This window comes from Lissotriton helveticus (assembly GCF_964261635.1).
Source record: "Lissotriton helveticus chromosome 1_1 unlocalized genomic scaffold, aLisHel1.1 SUPER_1_unloc_75, whole genome shotgun sequence".
Lineage (NCBI taxonomy): Eukaryota > Metazoa > Chordata > Amphibia > Caudata > Salamandridae > Lissotriton > Lissotriton helveticus.
In genome coordinates, this window is record NW_027611720.1 from 220,927 (window position 1) to 238,474 (window position 17,548).

At 47.7% G+C, this 17,548-nt stretch overlaps 2 protein-coding genes across 4 annotated transcripts in view; one reads left to right on the top strand and one right to left on the bottom strand.

Annotated features, from left to right (window-relative positions):
- LOC144806452 (uncharacterized) overlaps positions 1 to 2,779 on the bottom strand; it is a 51,288-nt gene extending 48,509 nt beyond the window's left edge. The window contains exon 1 of the mRNA XM_078672814.1: positions 2,520 to 2,779. The gene's annotated coding sequence lies outside the window, so the exon portion shown is untranslated. The remainder of the gene's footprint in view (positions 1 to 2,519) is intronic.
- Positions 2,780 to 3,230: 451 nt separating this feature from the next.
- Positions 3,231 to 17,548, top strand: part of LOC144806455 (uncharacterized) — a 56,568-nt gene continuing 42,250 nt past the window's right edge. Inside the window, exons 1-2 of one of the 3 annotated variants that reach the window (XM_078672817.1) lie at positions 3,249 to 3,296; positions 10,939 to 10,989. The gene's annotated coding sequence lies outside the window, so the exon portion shown is untranslated. The other 2 variants (XR_013605806.1, XR_013605807.1) reach the window with 2 other exon arrangements.

Consider the following 17,548-nt stretch of genomic DNA (forward strand, 5'->3'; position numbering starts at 1 on the left):
GTTTCATCCCAGCAGGGGACAGGTCTCCACTTCTCTGCATCTCCCTGGATAGCCCTCAACCACTCTGCATCCCCCTAGACAGGCTTCACCTCCTCTGCACCCCTCCCGGATCGGGCTCACCTCCTCTGCACCCCCAGCCCAGGCACCACCTCCTCTGCAACCCCTGTGCACGCCTGACCTCCTCTGCACCCCAGGACAGGCCTTGCTTCCTCTGCACCCCTCAAGACGGGCCTCAACTCCTCTGCACCCTGAGGCAGGCCGTACCTCCTCTGCACCCCCTGCACAGGCCTCACCTCCTCTGCAATCCCAGCCCAGGAACCTGCTCCTCTTCATCCCTGGACAGGCCTCACCTACTCTTAACCCCCTAGACAGGATATGCCTCACCTCCTCTTTATTATTATTATTATTATTATTTATTAAATTTATATTGCGCACAGCTACCCGTAATGGGTTTCCCGGCGCCAGGGACACCAGCACTGCACCTCCTGTGCAAGCATGACATCCTATGCACCACTGGACAGGCCTCGCCTCCTCTGCTACCCCTGGAAAGCATTCTCTTCTGCACCCCTCAGGACAGGTCTCCCCTCCTCTGTACCCCTGGACAGGCCTTGCCTCTTCTTCATCCCCCTGGACAGGCCTCAACCACTCTGCATCCCCCTGGAGAGGCTTCACCTCCTCTGCACCACTCCCAGATATGCCTCACCTCCACTGCACCCCAGCCCAGGACAGGCACCACTGGACAGGCCTCACCTCCTCTGTACCCCCGGACAGGCATCACCTGCTGGTAACCCCCTGGTCTGGACATGCCTCACCTCCTCTGAACCCTGGACAGGCCTCACCTGCTCTGTACCCCCATGGACAAGACATGCCTCACCTCCTCTGCACCCCCTGGATAGGTCTCGCCTCCTCTGCTCCCCCTGAACAGGCATCTCCTCTGCACCCCTCATGACCCGCCTCACCTCCTCTTCTCCCCCTGGACAGGTCTCACCTGCTCTCCTCCCCATGGACAGGACTCACCTCCTCTGCACCCCTAGGACAGGCCTCGCCTCCTTCGCAACCACTCCAACCCTGAAAAGGCCACGCTTCACCTCCCTTGCACCCTTTGGACAAGCCTCAAATCCTCTCTACCCCCACCCCCCGACAAGCCTCACCTCCTCTGCACCCCTGAGAAAATCAACTCCCCAGCACACGTATTTAAGTAAGATGTGGTTTCCCTCTAAGTTAAAAAAAGTACAGTAAATGAGTCACAGAATATACACAATTATTTCTTTCTTTTGTCTTGTTCGCGTTTTATTCTGGTGTTCTCGGCCACAATCAACATTTGTTTTGTTGCTACAGGGTGTGATCTCGCGACTTTCTCAAGGCAGTGTAAAAAATAAAGGTACTGAACCATGGTCTAAATAGAAGTCACATCCTTCTCAGTCATTGGTATTATTTTTTGTAAAATTAAATACGGCCACAGTGCATATAAACTAAGGGGGTTAGGTATACAAACAATAGTAACCTAACCTTGTTGAGAAGATACATGTAAAGAAAGCATTCTAAGATACAGTATACGATGGAGAGAGCGAATCCAGATAAAACTCCAATGGCAAAATGACCTCCTTATAGCCCTTGTGCACAAAATCCTTCGTACTTTCAAGTGTGAAAACCCGTGTCTGTGGTTGGGTCCGAGTGATGGCAATCATGTCGTGTGCTCTACTCTAGGGGTCATAAGTCCCAAACCTTAGAGCCCCAGGTGCATCAAGCATGAAGGTGAGAAATAAACACCTCTACCGTCCCAGTATAACTTTCTGTAAATAAAGAAGGGGTATTTTTAAAGGTCTGAAAATCCATCTCTGTAAAGTCCCAGAGTGATTGATATTTCAAGGAAACCTACTTTCAATGTGGTGTTAATTCCGACCCACACAGGGTTCCGTTAAGTATCAACGATGAGTCCAAAGGATGGGTCCTCCGATTCATGTGTTCTTGTTTTCTTCCAAGAGTCAGGCAATATCTCTAAATCAAATACCATAGTCATGGTCTAGTGTGCTAAGCGTCCGAATAAACCACATGTCTGATAGTGCTCTTAATCCCCAAGTTAGCTATCAAAGCACTGCTTCAAAGCACTCTGTTATCAGGGGATCCCCTCTCAGCCGAGACCCGGCTCTATTGGGAACTCCTTCTCTCGGTTGCTTCAATACGAGGCACAGTAACAGCTCCATAAAGTGTGAGGTGAACCAGGGTTCAATGTAAAGCCGTGTTTCCCCGAGCCCGGCCACACACGGCTGAAGTCTCTCAAGGCCTCACTCTTGATGCAAACGCTGACAGTGACCTGCGCCTGCTGTGTATAAGGAAGGGTCCTTGGGTCTATGGTCAGCCTGGATCTCCCCTCGAGACCCACAGGGAGGCGTTCATTCTGGTATTAAACATTCATCCAAACATTCATCCTCATGTCTCCCTCGTGCTCCCTACGGGTCCTTGGAGCGCGATGACCCGGAAGCTCTCAAAGGACATGAACCCTGTGATCTCGGTCTCACCTTTCTACCGTCGCAGAGTCCAGCAGAGGACCCGAACATCAGCAGAGGAGCCGGTGTGTCCAAACCCGCAGCCCGAGCGCGGTGTGCGGCATCAGCAGAGGAACCGGCCGTCGTTTTGGGTGACTTCCGGTATCCCGACAGAGCAATAAACGAAGGACTACGGTCGTGGAAACGGGCGACATCTTGGAATGGGGAATCTGTCAAATGCTCGTGTTCTGTGCACGTCACAGTTGCGCATGTGCAGAGCGAAGACACTACTTTCTATCGCCGATTTAGGACCTTGCACGGGGTACAGACTGAACTGCCCTGAACAGATGACGCTCCGTCTCACTGCGGCTGCGCAGAGGAAAGACACTACCCCCATCCCATAGACGAGCCGAACCGAGGAGCTTTGCACTTAAATACATCTCCGCGGGTGCTGTGGCAGCTGTTGTCTCTCATTCATTGTGTCCCCGCGCGGACCTGTGCTGGTGCTGAGCTGTCGCCCTTTACTGTGCTGTGAACGAAAGAAAGAAATATTTCTTACAAACTATCTGTCCTCCGCGCATGCGCAGTTGTTCATCCATCAGGCCCTCTTTAATCCGCGTTCCCCGGCGGGAGGCAGTATCTGTCCTCAGCGCATGCGCAGTTAATCCAATGTCTCTTTCATCTGCACTGTGGGAAGCGGTGTCTATCACCAGCGCATGCGCAGTTATCCATGAACCCATTTAACCGCGCGCTCATGGTTCAGTCCCGGCCTCTGGCTCAGCAGGGAGCACAGCACCCAAACCACCCCAGGTGAGGTCAGACCCCAGCAGGGAGCACAGCACCCAAACCACCCCAAGTGAGGCCCGACCCACAGCAGGGCCCTCAGCACCCAAACCACCCCAGGTGATACAAAGACTGTCTGCTGCTGGGAGGGTCTCGAGCCTGCTCTCCGGGGTTCATTTGTTGTTGTTGTTGCATTGATCGATGTGTCAGCAATGCTCATTGGCCCTCACTGCTGGAGTTGGGTCACTCAGGCCTCAGCAAACGGTGACATTTGTTTCACCTGAAAAGTCTGTGATGAGAAGATCGACTTGAATCCCGTTTGTGGCTTTCCACAGAGTAAAGGGGGGCCGCCCCGCCAATCGAAAGTGAAAGAACGCACTCCCAGGCAGCACCGACTGCGCCTCATTGTACCTGGGCTGGGCCTGCACAGCATCAACTGATGAGGCTAAAACTCCCCCAAATATGTCTCAACCTCACTAGGGCCTCAGTAACCAGGCAGCGGTCAGCCAATGCCCATCAGGTAAACAAGCATTGGCAACGCACTCCCAGGCAGCACCGACTGCGCCTCATTGCACCTGGGCGTGCACAGCATCATCTGATGAGGCTAAAACTCTCCCAAATATGTCTCAACCTCACTAGGGCCTCAGTAACCAGGCAGCGGTCAGCCAATGCCCATCAGGTAAACAAGCATTGGCATCGCCAGTAGCTCTCGCCTCTGGGACCTTATAAGCGTTTAGTTATCCAGCACAATATCCTTGGTGCAACAACATCAACTGTTGCATGGCTAAACACGTATAACATCCCAAAGGCGCGACCTATTGGCCATGCCAATGCTTGTTTTCATTGGTTCCTGTTTGAGCCTTTTAGAGATGCAAGCTTCTGTTTCGTCCTCGTGTCTAACTACTCCCGCATTTTGTTGATCTAGGTCATGGATACTCACAAACATTTTCTCGGGGGCCGCAAAGTTTGGTCTGTGGTGTGACCGAGGGCCGCCCTGATGCCAGAGGGGGTGTAAAGTCTGGGATGGGGAAACAAAGCATGTATATCTAGTGGCTGCCTTTAAGAATGAAGGTGTTCCTAAAGTTAAAGGCCTTGTTACTTCATTTTCCTAACTGCAATTAACCTTTAAATAAGTGTTTGCTGTATACGTACGTTTCTTGTTCATGTTAGTTCTGAGTCGAGTAAACGGCAGCCCAGTGCTGCTGCTGCCCGGGGGTCCGCATGTAAAGACCTGAAGGGCCTTATGCGGCCCCCGGGCCGTACTTTGAGTATCACGGATCTAGATCCTCCCGGCGACCACCCCAGCTACATGTGTATTTTCATGTTCTTCAAAAAGGCATCGCAGTTGAGCAGACAGGCTTGTCAAGTCTTCAAGGAAGTGTGAGTGTGACGAGGCTGGTGTATTTATTCACCACTTAACTAATCAGTCTCCTGTCCCTCCGTCCTTACGAAAGCCACAATTTGTGACACATTTGCTATTTTAAGGATTGTAATAACATCACTTTTGTATATTTAAGTCCATACAGATACTGAACACAGCTAACCGCAAGTACAAAAATGAAAAGTACAGGGGGCACGAGCCCTAAACAAAACAAAAAATAGGTTTCAAAGGGGCAGGGTTTGTTAATTAGCATAGGCAGTGTGCAGTAATGTCACAGAGAGGGACATTGCAAATCTATAATGCCTCTCTTTAATGGTAATGAACCGGCATTCACGTAATATAAGCACGCACATGAGCAGCGTATACCCTCATGTACATGAATAAAGAAGTCTTAAATGTATTTTGGTACAACAATGTGGGAGAGTTTTAATGAAACGTGGTGGAACATGTTAACATTGACTTTCATTGGGCAGGGCAAGTTTTCAGTGGGAGAAAGCTAAAATATTGTAATGCATGATATAGAATGAATATAGTGCTCTCTGAATCTGACTTGCATATCTATGTACTTTTTTTTACTGCATTGCACAGATATTCAATGCAGTAATCTATTATTATTTTCCTTTTGCATGATAGCTGTGCATTACAGTTAGCTTATAGATGCCACTTCTTCAGCTATTCACTAATGGAGAGCATTTTTATTTTGGTGCCCGTAAATATTCTATATCTCAGTGCGACCCTGATAGTTGGCAGCCCACTAGCGATTCATTTGATGTTTACTAAATACCAGGCAGTTGGGGTAAACCTGCTACTTGCTACCAAATGGGTGTTTGGACACACAACAAACTGGAACAAGCATTTGCAATGCAATTGGTCTCACATTTACGCAAGTTTGAGCTATTGGCATTGTAAATGACAATGCCTTTTATTTATGTTTTGGGTTTCAAAACATAAATAAAATGCTTTGTCATTTACAATCCCAATAGCTTAAACTCGTGTAAATGCGCTACCTGTTGCATTGCAAATGCTTGTTATCTTCAGTCTCATGGTCTTTTTAGTAACATTAGAAAACTTACATTTGAAGCTTTTGTGTGGGCTCTTATGGCCTAGGGCGCCGTACACACAACAATACATTTCTAATTTGTTGTCAACAAAGTTTGACTTTGAATGATTCTGCCCAGGTTTAACCAAAAGCTGTCAGTTACTGAAACATTTTGCATAGTGTATTTTCCTGTCAACAAATAAACATGTGTGTGGCATAAATGCCTTAGTGCCCGCTTACTTCCTTGAAGTACTATTTTCCTTACAGTAAAGTCCCCAATTTAATTATATTCAAATGGCATTAGATTTATGGAATTCCCCCTTCGCACCCCACAACATGGATTACCTAGATACCTGTGTGTGTGGTTTGATTGCCACAGTTGTCCTTGAGGACTCCGGGTCAATGGTGAAGATGGACATATACTGTTTGAAGAAGTTATGTCCAGTGGTCCTTTTGGCAGCGGCTATAAACCACTCGCGCCTCTTTGTCCCATGCTCCACTGGCATCCCACTGATTTTTCATGGAAGATTAAATCTGCCCCAGTAAGTGTATCCCGCCCCTGGGATCTATTCAAAGCCAATGGCCTGTTCCATTAAACCACGCGAGCTACCGGGGCAGAACCCACAGATGGCCGCCGCGGTGCGTGCATCTGCGGCGTGGCGGCCGTGCTCTCAGGGCTTCTACGCGCTTGGTTTCTTGGCCTCCAGGTGTAATATTACTGTAGCACCAAGGCCGCAGGCCACGGCTCTCATTCAGTCCATTTTTTTCGTAAATGTATTGTTTGGGTGAGGGGTTAAGTTCCTCTTAATTTCCAACAGGAAGAGGACTTTTCTGCAGATGCGCCACTGAAAAATCTTTCAACGTTATTCATTGCATAGGAAATTAAGGTGGTGGACATGGTGGTGGTGGATGCGGTGGTGGTGGACATGGTGGTGGTGGTGGATGTGGTGGTGGACATAGTGGTGGTGGTAGACTTGGTGGTGGTGGACGTGGTGGTGGTGGATATGCTGGTGGTGGGGGTGGTGGTGGACATTGTGGTGGACATGGTGGTGGTGGATGTGGTGGTGATTGACGAGGTGGTGATGGACGTGGTGGTGTTGGACACAGTGGTGGTGGACGCGGTGGTGGGCGTGGTGGTGGTGGCATGGTGGTGGTGGATGTGGGGGTGGACGTGGTGGTGGACGTGGTGGTGGACATGGTGGGTGTGGTGGTGATGGACGTGGTGGTGGTAGATGTGGTGGTGGCCTCATGGTGAACATGGTGGTGGTGGTGGACATGGTGGTGGTGGACGTGGTGGTGGTGGATGTGGTGGTGGTGGATGTGGTTGTTGTGGACGTGGTGGTGGTGGATGTTATGGTGGTGGACGTGATGGTGGTGGATGTAGTGGTGGACGTGGTGGTGGACATGGTGTTGTTAGTGGTTGTGGTGGTGAATGTGGTGGACATGGTGGTGGTGGACATGGTGGTGGTGGACGTGGTGGTGGTAGATGTGGTGGTGGTGGACACGGTGGTGGTGGACGTGGTGGTGATGGACGTGGTGGTGGTGGACGTGATGGTGGTGGACATGGTGGTGGACGTGGTAGTGGTGGACGTGGTAGTGGTGGATGTGGTGGTGGACGTGGTGGTGGTAGTGGATGTGGTGGTAGTGGATGTGATGAAGGACTTTGTGGTGGTGGATGTGGTGGTGGTGGTAGTGGTGGTGGACGTGGTGGTGGTGGGTGTGGTGCTGGTTGACGTGGTGGTGGAGGTGGGTGTCGTGGTGGTGGTGGTGGTGGACATGGTGGTGGTGAACGTGGTGGATGTGGTGGTGGTGCACAAGGTGGTGGTGGTGGTGGTGGTGGTGGATGTGGTGGTGGTGATGGACGTGGTGGTGGATGCGGTGGTGGTGGACATGGTGGTGGTGGTGGTGAAAGGGGTGGTGGATGGGGTGTTGGTGGATGTGGTGGTGGAGGACATGGTGGTGGACGTGGTGATGGTGGTGGACGTGGTGGTGGTGGTGGTGGACATGGTGATGGTGGTGGACGTGGTGGTTGGGGTGGAGTTGGTGGTGGTGGATGTGGTGGTGGTGGACGTGGTGGTGATGGACGCAGTGGTGTTGAACGCGGTGGTGGTGGATGCGGTGGTGGATGTGGGGGTGGACGTGGTGGTGGACGTAGATGTGGTCGTGGTGGATGTGGTGGAGGCCATGGTGGTGGTGATGGACATGGTGGTGGTGGACATGGTGTTATTGGTGGATGTGGTGGACATTGTGGTGGTGGATGTGGTGGTGGTGGACATGGTGGGGGTGGTGGTGAACAAGGAGCCTCGTATACCACACATATAATAATACAGAACAGAGCACCCTTTCGAGTGGATGACAGTGTAGGCCACATAACTTTCAAGTCAGTAACACCCCCATGCATGCACTCATCCTGCACACACTTTCCTTAAAGCGACTTCCTAGCTGGTGACCCGCATGCATACACTCACCCTGCAAACACTTTCCTTAAAAGCGACTTCCTAGCTGGTGACCCCCATGCATACCTTCACCCTGCACACACTTTTCTTGCAATAACTTCCTAGTCGGTGACCCCCCATGCACGCACTTACCTTGCACACACTTTCCTTGCGGTGACTTCCTAGCTGGTATTCACCATGCACGCTCTCACCCTGCACGCACTCTCCCTGCAGGGGCTAGTGGCTACCTAGCTGGTGATCCCCTTTGCACACACTTTTGTTGCAGTGACTTCCTAATCGGCTGTGGTGACTTCCTAACTGGTGATCCCCATACACGCACTCCCCCTGCACACACTTTGTTGTAGTGACTTTCTGCAAGAAGCCTCTCTATGCACAATCTCACTGACACATTCTCTCTGATATAACGTCTGCACAATGGTTCCCGGTGCACAAGTTTCTCTGAAGACACGCGCCTTGCACGCACTTTCCATGAGGGGTGTCACAGCGATATATATACCGCCAGCGCGTTTTCAGGCCATCGGTGACGTATCACGCACTGCTGGCAGACAGTTGTTCTCAGACACTTCCTGCACTCACAGTCCCCTCACAATCACGCTGCACACACCTTCAACGAGCAGGCCTTCATCGCTGCACACAGCCCTCCAGCAGACAGTCATTACACACACTGGTTCACCCTCTCCTTGCTTCCTCACCACCTGCAGGGATGCAACCTTCACTCGGTGATTCCATACACTCACTATCACCCTTGCACACATCCACTCTCCCCACAGTGACTTCTTGCAGTGTGCGCCCTATTCACACCTCAACCACACGCGTGCACACACAGTCCCGGTAGACAGGGACTTCCCCTCCCATACAAAATCACTCCTTTCAAGATCTCACTATGACAGCTCACTACCAGACGCGCACCTCTGATCACTCCCCGAGTTACACCTTCAACCAGTGACGCTCTGATCGGCCTCACTCCGTGGGGCATCCAATCTCACACCAGAGGGCGCCCGTTTACACACTTATCACACTATCTGCTCCATCCTTTTGTTGTTGTTAGCCACTGCCATGGCACTCACTGTGGTAGTGCCCCCAGCCTCCCCTCTTCAATGCCCTCGATGAAGTCTGCAGCGACCCCCTCTCGTGCACAGCTCCCAGGTACACGTCAGTGTCCTTCTCCCACCAGCAATGTCCCCTCTCCCCCCTTGCAGGGCATCCCTTGCCCCTGCAGCCCATGTCCCCGAACCCTGTGTTACCCTTCTAACCCCCGAATTACTGCTTGTCTACTACAGTGCCCTTTCGCTCCCTCTTCAGCACATCTGTTACCCCCACCAGGCCCTCTCTCGCTCAAGCAGTGCAGCTTTCACACCACCTGGAGTTCTTTCTCACCTCTAGCAGAGCCCCTCTCACCCTTAGTAGCGCCACTCTCATCCCCAGCAGCACCCCTCACAGCGTCCTCTCACCACCCCACAGCGTCCCTCACATCCTCGCAGCACCCATCACACCCTCGCAGCGCCCATCACACCCTCGCACCGCCCATCACACCCTCGCAGCACCCATTACATCCTTGCAGCGCCGCTCTCACACCAGCTACAGTTCTCTCACCTCTCGCAGCCCCCTCTCACCCTTAGCAGCCCCCCTCAAGCTTTGAAGCCATCGCTGTTGCATATTTATCTTATGCAACTAACAACCATTGACAAAGCCAATAGTCCTGGCTTGAGGTAGATGTAATGTTACTTGTTGTATATGGATGGAATGGCGAAGCAGCAAAATACCAGTGGGGCGACACACTATGCCGAGTATGGATTTTCAGTTTGGGTTTTTAAGCCATATCCTTCATTACATCGACCACGTCCCTCTGGGAGCCATCACAAGGTTTTTCATTCCACTTAAAGTCATTTCTCCGGTATAGTGACTTCCTGCTGAACTGGGAGAACAAGTTCACTCAGACTTGGCAGTCAGCTCCAGAGAGACTAATCCATGCCCGGGCCCCTCATCCATTGGCACCTTGTGATTCTTACAGCGTTACTGTTTATATCTCATTCCCCTTATTGGATTTTGTCATTTTAGTGTCATTTTATTCAATACATTTTACCTTTTTTTTTCTATTTTGGTTTGGGTTTTTTATTGTTTTGCATTTTGATTTTTACTTTTTTGGTTTCTGCATAAATATTTGACATATTACCTTAAGTTAAGCCTGCCTGCTCCGTGCTTAGGTACCAGGGGGTTGATCCTAGGTAAATTGAATGGCTTTGAAAGTTCATTCTGACGGTTGTGATTGTTCCTCATCTACCGTAAATAATAATTCAGTTTCTTACAGAAACTATCTGAAATTATCTGCAAAACAGGCAGGTGATAACCTACCAGGCTTGAAGCACCCTGTGGACAAACTGGAATATGGGAACAGTATTGTGTGGCAATAGAACCTCTAAAAAAATTCAGCTTGGAGATGAACCAAGAACCACGCTTGAAAGTCACAACTTTTTAAAACAAGGTAGTCAGGAAAGTGTGGCGAATATATTGCAGCTCTTTGCATTTTGGCAGCCCCAAGCAAATTTGAGAACAGAGTGGATGTATGTAGCAGAGGCGAGTCTGTTCACCCAATGTGAGTGGTGAGATCCGCTTTGCTGGTCTGCCTGAAGTTATGATGCTGCTGACAGTGGCCTGTCTGCTAATAGCGATGGCGTGACTGGAGGATCTATGAAGCCAAATAAGAGAAAGTTATCTTCCGACACCACAGTCTTCGTGACTGAGACCAGTAATACTGAAGACTCTGAGACTCACAGCAGTAATTTCTCCTTTCAGAGCGTTATTGCTGCAGATGGAGTGAAGTCCAGAAGTAAGCACATTACTAAGGTAACAACAAAGTTTAATATTGTTCATTTGTATTAACAGTTTCTCTTTTGCAGCTTTTGGAAATGCATTTTCTAGTTTTGTTGCTTTTTGGTTAGTTTTTTATTGTAGGCTGTTATCTTCGGTTTAAAGGGAAAGATGTTGTAGTGTGTGACTGTGGCGTGGGATCAAGAAGAGACCTAAGACCAGTTCGGGGTAGGTAAGGTTTTATTTTGGAAAATGTCTTTTTATGTCAGGTTGTCAAGATGTCTCTCTGAAAAGCCCCGCGGTCCGTGATGGCGTCTGGTTATGGTCTTGTTTCCAGATGGTTAAGAAGCAGGCTTCAGGGGATTTTCCGTTCTTCCTAACTCCTCGTTGGACTCCGCCAGGGAAAAGAAAAAGGTACAGATTTTCAGAATATGTACTCTATCTGGACTCTCCCACAGGGAACCGGGCAAGTGCAGGGGACACCCGTGCTAAGGTGCTAAACACTTTATTAAACGTGCAAAGGTGCAGAGGCGTGATTACTGGTGAGAAGGGGTATATTTACACGGTGAGGACAAAGAAAGGTTGGGCATATTTTGTGGCAGACACGCGGCTACGGTTTACAAGAACCCCGTCTTCCACGGATCCGTAGGCCTGCTGGCTTACTCCTGTCGTCCTCGGGTTTGCCTCCAAAAGCTCCGTTCTCTGCTCCTCTGTGCCGCTCTCCCACTCTCGATCCTCGGTCGGTGGCATCACACGCCAGGACATCTTCTTCCGCGTTTTTACCCACTAGGAATCCCGCGTCGTCATCAGGGGCCGGAGCTGCATACTCGTGTGTCTTCCAGTTAAAGGGGCCGTCATCCAATTCGTCGGCTAGTTCCCAGGAACAGGCTTCTCCCCTGTTCCAGTCATGCTGATAATGAAGTAGAGAGGGGGAGGACGTCAGTTCACTACGCCACCACTCAACATTATCCGGTTCTTTTCCTCCCGTCCCCTGCCCAGTGTTACATTCCTCCCCCCCTGGTTTCTGCCGATTGGGAAGAATGAATTGTCTGGATAGGAAATCAGCGTTTCCATTCTCAGTGCCCTTTCGATGTTGTATTGAAAAAGAAAAAGGTTGTAGAAAAAGGAACCACCTGAGTACTCTAGGGTTATGGGCTTTGGTCCTGTTCATCCATTGTAGCGGGGCGTGATCTGTATAAAGTACAAAAGGCTTGCCTTCTAGGTAGTACTTTAATTTCTCCACCGCCCACCTTATCGCCAGGCATTCTCTTTCGATCGTGGGATATTTGCACTCCCTAGGATTTAGTGTCCGGCTAATGTAGAGGATCGGATGTTCTAATCCGTCCTCTCCTATTTGGGACAATACAGCTCCTAAGCCCATGTCCGAAGCATCCGTGGCTAAAGAGAAAGGTTTACCGAAGTTGGGAGGTATCAAAATTGGGCTTGTAGTGATGGCCACTGTAAGGATCTTAAAGGCTTGTTTAGCCTCCTCCGAAGTATTTAGAATGGAGGAGGGTTTAATATCCTTTCTTAAAAGGTCTGTGAGCGGAGCTGCTGTCACCGCAAAGTTGTCTATAAATCTCCTGTAATGGCCTACAAGGCCTATAAAGGCTTGTATCTCTCTCTTTGTTTTGGGGAATGGAGTATTCCTGATGGCTTTTACTTTTTCCTCTTGAGGGGCTATAACACCTTCCCCCAACATATACCCCAGGTATTTAAACCCGGAGTATGCCTGTCTAGATTTTTTTGGGTTAATGTGTAACCCTGCCTTGTGTAGGGCTTCCAGAATAGCTGTTAAGTGTGTTAAGTGGTCTGACCAGGTATTGCTGAAAATTACAATGTCGTCAAGATAGACGGAACAGAAGGAGGAATAGGGGTGTAGGATGGTATTCATCAACCTCTGGAAGGTCGCAGGTGCCCCATGCAGCCCAAAGGGCAAGACGTTGAACTCATATAGGCCCTCCTCTGTTGCAAAGGCAGTCTTTTGTTTATTTTCTTCCCTAAGGGGGTACCTGGCAGTACCCCTTAGTGAAGTCTAGCATGGTAATAAACTTGGCTTCGACTATCCTTTCTAATAAATCACCCACCCGGGGAATGGGATAGGCATCAAAGGAGGAGATGTTATTTAAAGCTCTAATGTCCATACAGAACCGGGTCGTCCCGTCCGATTTAGGAATCATTACAATAGGGGACGACCAGATACTTCTTGATGGACGGATAACTCCCAACTTGAGCATGTCTGTACTTCCCTTTTATATCCTGTCGTCATGCTGCCGGCACCCTGTAGGGTTTTTGTTTAACACATTTCCCTGGTTCTGTTTCTATTTTGTGCTCTATCAAATGTGTTCATCCTGGCAGGTCCGAAAACGTTGGAGAGAAGGGATGTAAGGTGTTTTGGAGCTCAGTTTTCTGGGCGTATGTAAGTTCTTCATTAACAGGCAGTTGTTCTAAGGTGGTCTGCTCTGACCCAGTAGGGATTCCGAATTGAGCTACCTTGGGTATCGGACCTATCCATTTTTTCAATAGCTTGATGTGAAAGGTCTGCCTCCTCGAAGGGGAGATCTGGACCCTGTAAGTGGTTCTCCCTATGGTGTCTACTATGAGATAGGGACCCAGCCATTCACTCCTGAATTTATTAGTGGAGAAGGGTAACAACACTAAAATCCAGTCTCCCTTTTCTAGGGTTCTCCATTTCTTGCCTTTGTCATAATATTTCTTTTGCCTGTTCTGGCTATTTTCTAAGGAAGAGTATGCCAAATCTCTCAGTTTGCTGAGCTAGTACTACAGCTGTTGAGTATACTCCAGTAGGGTTTTCTGTTTGTGGTGTTTCTCTTGTTCCCAAGTGCCCTTCGTTATTTCCAAGAGGGACCGAGGTTGTCGGCCGTACAGCAGTTCAAAGGCTGAGCAACCTAAACTACTTTGTACCTGGGCCCTCAGTACATATAGTGCTAACGGTAGGACTTGGTCCCAGTCTGTGTGTTCAATGGAGAGCATTTTTTTAGGGTTGTTTTCAAGGTCCTGTTGTACCTTTCTACCAACCCATCTATTTGGGGGTGGTAGGCTGAGGTTTTTATGTGAGACAAATCTAGCAATTTACAGACTTCCTTCATCAGTCTGGAGACGAACGGGGTCCCCTGGTCTGTTAAGATTTTCTTTGGAAATCCCACCCTCGAGAATAATTCTATCAGTTCAGTTCAACTTTATTTCGGCTAATATAGCCATAAAAGCAAGAGTACAGAGACAAGAAAAAAACATTTACAGACATAAAAAACATTTACAGACAATTATTTGCAGCGCCCTCATCAACAATTTATCACATACACAGATGGCAGTTGGTAAAAATGGGACTAGGTAACAATTAATTCAAAACGGGTAAATTCACAATACTACGTTAAAAATTGAAATAATTTAAGTAAAAAAGGTTTTCTCCACGATTAAAAAGCCAGACTAAAAACCACAATTTAAAACCTTTAAAACCACTAGAACCACACGTCTTGCAAGGGATGAACTCAGTGCATTCTGCATTGGCTAATACTGGGCGGCTATGTACGCCATTGTTACATTACAGCTTGTATCCAAGCCGTTTCCTGATGAGATACACATTAAACAGAAACCTACTTATGCAAAAGACAACCAGTTGTGAGGTATTAGACTTAATGATGCGCTCTGCCTCTTTGTATGATCTGACACCCATGTTTTTACAAAGGGTTCTAATCCAGCGGTACCTAGGTGATTTATATGCTGGACAAAAAAGCAGTAAATGGACATCATCTTCCTTTGCCTTTAATGAGCAAAGGGAACAGAGGCCATTATCGTTGTTACCTCCCCAATTGCATGTTTTAGCATTTATCTGTAATACCCCATATCTAAATTGCAAATATAAGGTTTTTGCTATTGGTGGTCCTATTTCATCTATAAATGGTTCGAATGCAGAATTATCTTTTATAATCATAAATTCCTGGGTCAATATGCCAGTAGATGGGATATGAAATAGCTCATCATTGACGTTGGACCAGTAAGTTGACTTAAGGAGCTTTTTACACACCGGTGTCATATTCTGGGGTTCGTCCCAAAAATCGGACAGCCCTAACCTGGTACACCAAAGGGAAACATGTTTTAGCCAGGCGATTTTCTTGTATTCATCAATCTGAATAATTTCTATCAGACCACTTTTATAGTTACACAACTCCGGGGTTGTCCACAATCTTATCCAGTACAGCAAAGGTCTAAGAGCTGCTTGATAATTTGTCCCTTTAAGATCCAAATCTAAAAGCATTGGAACTAAGGGAGTTCTAGTTGGTAGTTTAAGTAATCTACGCAAAAAATGGTTCTCTTCCTTTTCAAAATTGCGTTTACAATGATGTCCCCAAACCTCGGCACCATAAAGTGCCGCTGATTGGGCCTTTGCCTTAAATACTTCAAGTGCCGGTGTAATGGCTTTAGAATAACTAGCTCCGTGCACTTTTAGGATGGGCATCGAATTCTGCTTAAAAGATAGCGCACTCTTTGCTAGATGTCCCTTCCATGAGAGATTACTATCCAACATAATGCCTAAGTAATTAAAGCTCCCCACATATTCCAATTTTTGGTTAGTTAGAACCAAATTCTTTCTAAAGGACTTTTGCGGATTTATGGACATATATTTTGTTTTAGATGAGTTTATTTCTAACCCCTTCTTTACACAGTAACCATAAAATGAATTCACCAGGTTTTGAAGACCCCTCGGAGTCTGTGGATGAGGATTGTATCATCGGCAAAAAGTAATGCCGTAATCACCTCATCTCCTAGCTTCGGGGAGTCATGATCACAGTCCCTTAGGTAAACAGGTATATCATTAACATATAGTGAGAAGAGCGTGGGCGCCAGCACACAGCCTTGACGCACGCCACTACTCAAGTTCTTTAAGTAGCTCGCCGGGGACCCCCATATCTCTTAATGTGACCCACAGAAGATTCCGTGGAATGAGATCGAAGGCAGCCCTCAAGTCTATAAATGCCAAGTACAAACTGCCCTTTCTTATATTGATATACTTCCAGCAAATGCACGTGAACCTGAACACTTGGTCCACTGTACTAGTTTTTGGTCTAAACCCTGCTTGGAATTTAGACAATATCTGCGTCCCCTCCATCCATTCTGTGAGTCTATTTAAAATGTGCCTGGCAAAAACCTTCTGTAAAAGGTCAATTAAACTAATTGGGCGGTAATTGCCCGGATCATAACGATCCCTTTTTTTGAAAATCGTTACAATTTCTGCCCCTTTCCAACTGTCGGGGATTGGTGTTCCAGCCACTATAGAATTACATAGAAAATTAATGTATGGCCCCCATACTTCTACATCATGTTTAAGTAAATCTCCAGGAATCTTGTCCGGTCCTGGGGCTTTACCCACTTTGATTGCTTGTAGTCCCTGGGTAGTTTCCTCTCTACTAAAACATAGTGGTGTAATACTCAATTCTAGATTACTCTCTTTATTATGTAAGGGCGACCCCTGTTCATCATAGGAATAGAGTTTGGTGAAATGGTCGCACCAAGTTTGTTCGTCTAGATAAAGATCCTTGGATGATCTACCCTTTCTGTTGCCTTTGACTATTAAACTCCAAAAGGTACCCTGATCTCTCAATTTGGCTGCTGTTAGTAAGTCGTCCCATAGTGCATCATCCCATGCTTTTTTCGCCTGGGTCAAGATTTTATTATATGCATGTCTACTTTCTTTTATAGAATGGAAGTTTTTAGATTTGACAGTCTGGATCAGATGGTGCTTCGCTAAACGGCATTCTTTATTATACCAAGGGTTAGCCAACTGTAGATGGCCTTCGCTTGGGTTCTTGTCCCTTTTGCAATTTTTGCTCAGAAAGGGAATTAAAGCGTCAACCAATTTATAATGTAGATCTAGAACACCCTGGCTGCCTATTAGGGGCTCCTTACACGACCCAATAGTGTCGGAAAAGGTATTATAAATATTTAACATTGTCTCATCCTTAGCTAGGATATAAGGCCATCTCAGTGCACGTCTATTGTTAGTTATCTGCAACTCTCCAAGTGAACTATTTGTTGTAACCTATTCGTCCTGTTTAACTAAAAACGGTTGAGGATGTAGCCATAATTGGAGTGGAAGATGGTCACTCTCTGTCCTAACATCTATTTTGAGATCAATGAGTAAATACCATAGACTCAAGGAGACCAATATAAAGTCTATATGTGACTTACAGTTGCCTTTAAGAAATGTTGGGGCTGCTGGTCTATCGGACTGCAAGCGGCCATTACATGCCCTAAGATCATGACCTATTGTCAACTGCAAAATTTGGGTTACAGCTACAGTACATTTAACAGACCCAGTAGAATCCAGATTTGGAATATCATTAGCCATATCTTCAAGTAAGTTGTCAAAGCCCAACACAGGTTCATATTTGCAATTAAAATCCCCTCCTACTACTACTTGGGCATTTGGACCTAGAGAATCTAAGAGGGAATCTAGATGTTCTATAACCTTAGATTCTTTAATTACTGGGTACGGCCTATTGTAAATGTTTATTAAATATAGAATTTCTTTTTCCCTTGTCACCACTTTTAACCCCAGTAGATCAGGGGAATGGGT